Raw genomic sequence first — 4372 nt, 5'->3', positions numbered from 1 at the left:
AACCTAAACTTTGACCTTTCTTGGTTTATGTGATGGTTAAAGTTGCTAAAAGTACTTGCTTCAGCATGTATGGACTATTCCCTATGTCTCGTTTGGAAACGGCTTCAAATATCCTGTCGGGATGATATTAAAGTACTCGATGAAAGACAGGGTCATCCTTTACTTGACTTGGTGACATATACTGAACCTCCACTCAGTAAACAATTGAAGAATTTGAATATCTCTTAAAGTTACTTTTGATGGACATGTTCTTCCATTTCCGTAATTCCTTGGGGAATCGTGTGATTTTATGAGGATTTCTTCACTCTCCACATCGGTACTTTTCCAGGTGAAAGTATAGCCGAGTTACTCCAAAGTAGACTGAAGCCACCTCGAGCCGTTGTGTAAAAGAAGAATTTGTGCATTATGTTTTTCATCCAACAATTTCATAAATGCCTCCTCAATAACTGCTTCTGCACATCTTCCATTTCCTTAACACCTCTCTGTGCTGGTGCCTCTTCTTTTATAGTGCCTGCCAAGAATCACCCACTTCCACATAACTTTTTTTTTTTTTGAGATATATACAAGAGTTGTTACATTCTTGTACAGCCACTAGTACGCGTAGCGTTTCGGGCAGGTCCCTGGAATACGATCCCCGCCGCGAAGAATCGTTTTTACAACCAAGTACTCATTTTACTGTTGAGTTAAACAGAGGCTACAGTTAAGGATTTGCGCCCAGTAAATCCTCCCCGGCCAGGATACGAACCCATGACTAAGGGCTCGCGGAACGCCAGGCGAGTGTCTTACCACTACACCATGGAGACTGGAAACAACTGATCTTGCTCTGAAACAATTGAAGAAATAACTGACTACATCAGCTTCACTAGCTAGTTACAGATTACACATCTATTTGGTAGTAACAAAAGGAAAGTCGATTTCTCTCTAATCCTCCCTCAGGATGAGAGGGAAGGGAAAGGAACTATCGGGAGGAAGTGCCAAGCCACCACGACTGTATAGCACTTGGAAGGGATCAGGATAAGGATTTGGGATGGAATGGGGAAAGGAATGGTGCACAACCACTTGGGGTAGACGGTAGAGCGATGGTCTCGTTTCATGCAGGTCGGCGTTCAATCCCCGACTGTCAAAGTGGTTGGGCACCATTCCTTCGCCCGTCCCATCCCAAATCCTTATCCTGATCCCTTCCAAGTGCTATACAGTCGTGGTAGCTTGACGCTTTCTCCTGCTAGTTCTCTTCCCTTACCTTCCTTTTCCCTTAAAGAGTAATGCAGTATGTGTACAATACCAGGGGCCAGATTCACGAAGCAAGTTACGCAAGCACTTAAGAACGTGTACATCTTTCCTCAATCTTTGACGCCTTTGGTTACATTTATTAAACAGTTTACAAGCATGAACATAAGAACAAAGGTAACTGCAGAAGGCCTATTGGCCCATACGAGGCAGCTCCTATTCTATAACCACCCAATCCCACTCATATACTTGTCCAACCCGTGCTTGAAACAATCGAGGGACCCCACCTCCACAATGTTACGCGGCAATTGGTTCCACAAATCAACAACCCTGTTACTGAACCAGTATTTACCCAAGTCTTTCCTAAATCTAAACTTATCCAATTTATATCCATTGTTTCGTGTTCTGTCCTGTGTTGATACTTTTAATACCCTATTAATATCCCCCCGGTTATGTCCATTCATCCACTTGTAAACCTCTATCATGTCACCCCTAACTCTTCGCCTTTCCAGTGAATGCAACTTAAGCTTTGTTAATCTTTCTTCATATGAAAGATTTCTAATTTGGGGAATTAACTTAGTCATCCTACGCTGGACACGTTCAAGTGAATTTATATCCATTCTATAATATGGCGACCAAAACTGAACTGCATAATCTAAATGGGGCCTAACTAGAGCAAGATATAGCTTGAGAACCACACCAGGTGTCTTGTTACTAACGCTGCGATTAATAAATCCAAGTGTCCGATTTGCCTTATTACGAACATTTATGCATTGATCCTTTTGTTTTAAATTCTTACTAATCATAACTCCCAGATCCCTTTCGCAATCCGACTTCGCAATCACAACACCATCTAGCTCGTATCTTGTAACTCTATCATCATTACCTAACCTCAGAACTTTACATTTATCAGCATTAAACTGCATCTGCCAATCCTTTGACCATTTCAAAACCCTATCTAGATCAACTTGAAGTGATAGTGAGTCCTCCTCCGAATTAATTTCCCTACCGATTTTCGTATCATCGGCAAATTTGCAAATGTTGCTACTCAAACCTGAATCTAAATCATTTATATATATTATAAACAACAGAGGTCCCAGGACAGAGCCTTGAGGCACTCCACTTACAACATTTTCCCACTCTGACTTGATTCCATTTATACTAACTCTCTGTTTCCTTTGGTATAGCCATGCCCTAATCCAGCTTAATATAGCACCCCCAATACCATGAGACTCTATCTTTTTAATCAGTCTTTCATGTGGCACTGTATCAAAAGCTTTGCTAAAGTCAAGGTATACAACATCGCAATCCTTACCACTATCAACTGCCTCAACAATGCTAGAATAAAAAGATAACAAATTTGTTAAACATGAACGGCCATTTATAAAACCATGTTGCGACTCAATTATTAATTTATGTTTTTCAAGATGAAGACGAATTTTATTTGCTATTATAGATTCGAGTAACTTTCCCACAATAGACGTTAGGCTAATTGGTCGATAGTTAGACGCAAGTGATCTATCTCCTTTCTTAAAAACTGGTATCACATTAGCAACTTTCCAAAACTCTGGCACTCTGCCTGACTCTATTGATTTATTAAATATGGTTGACAGTGGGTCGCAAAGCTCCTCTTTGCATTCTTTAAGCACCCTAGCAAACACTTCATCCGGCCCTGGGGATTTGTTTGGTTTGAGTTTTACTATTTGTTTAAGAACATCCTCCCTGGTAACTGCTAAACTCGTCAACCTGTCCTCGTCCCCACCCACATAGACTTGTTCGGCTGAAGGCATATTGTTAAGTTCCTCTTTAGTAAATACAGATACAAAATATTTATTAAAAATACTACTCATCTCTTCATCACTATCTGTTATTTGACCTGTCTCAGTTTTTAATGGACCTATCCTTTCCCTAGTCTTAGTACGATATAACTGAAAAAACCCTTTAGGATTTGTCTTTGCTTGCCCTGCTATGCGAACTTCATAGTTTCTTTTTGCTTTCCTTATCTCTTTTTTAACATTTCTAACCAGTTGTACGAATTCCTGTTCTAAAGTGACCTCCCCATTTTTAATCCTTTTGTACCAAGCTCTCTTTTTACCTATAAGGTTCTTCAAATTCTTTGTTATCCACTTTGGGTCATTAGTATACGATCTATTCAATTTGTATGGTATACTACGTTCCTGTGCTTTGTTTAGAATATTCTTAAATAAGTTATATATTGAATCCACATCGAAATCCCCATTTAAGTCACCTATCGCTGGGTTCATGTCTCGCTCCAAGACCGGCCCACACCCCATACCCAAGCCTTTCCAATCAATTTGACCCAAAAAATTTCTTAGGCTATTAAAATCAGCTTTTCGAAAATCTGGCACTTTAACAGAATTTTCTCCTACTGGTCTATTCCATTCTATGCTAAATCTGATTTCTTTGTGATCACTGCTCCCTAGCTCACTCCCTATTTCGATGTCATTAATTTGCGTTTCCCTGTTAGTTAACACTAAATCTAAAATATTATTTTCCCGTGTTGGTTCCTTAATGTGTTGCGTAAGAAAGCAATCGTCAATTAATTCTAGAAAATCTTCTGCTTCACTATTCCCTGTTTTGTTCAACCAGTTTATTCCGCTAAAATTAAAGTCACCCATGACATAAATACTGTTAGATCTAGATGCTCTAGATATTTCATCCCATAGATGCTTTGCTTCCATTCTGTCTAAATTTGGTGGCCTATATATTACTCCTATTATAATATTATTAGCTTTTTCGTTTAATTCAATCCAAATAGTTTCTGTGTGTGGCTCTGTTTTGATTCCCTCTTTGAGACTACATTTCAAATTGTCCCTAACATATATGGCTACTCCACCTCCTCGTCTAATATATCTATCTGTGTGAAATAGTTTAAATCCATATATTTGATATTCAGCTAATAGTTCTCTATTTTCTACATTCATCCACGTTTCGGTAAGTGCAATAATATCTATTTTTTCTGTGCAGACAAGAGCATTTAATTCGTTAATTTTATTTCTTAGACTTCCATTCTTGCCATTCAACTGTTGTTATTGTTATAAACAGCCTCCTGGTGCTTCGGAGCTCATTAACTGTTTAACAATTGTAAACAAAGCCGCCAAGATTGAGAAAAGATGTACAGATT

This window comes from Procambarus clarkii, chromosome 10 (genome assembly GCF_040958095.1).
Source record: "Procambarus clarkii isolate CNS0578487 chromosome 10, FALCON_Pclarkii_2.0, whole genome shotgun sequence".
Taxonomy (NCBI): Eukaryota; Metazoa; Arthropoda; class Malacostraca; order Decapoda; family Cambaridae; genus Procambarus; species Procambarus clarkii.
Note: the sequence above shows the minus strand (reverse complement) of the source record.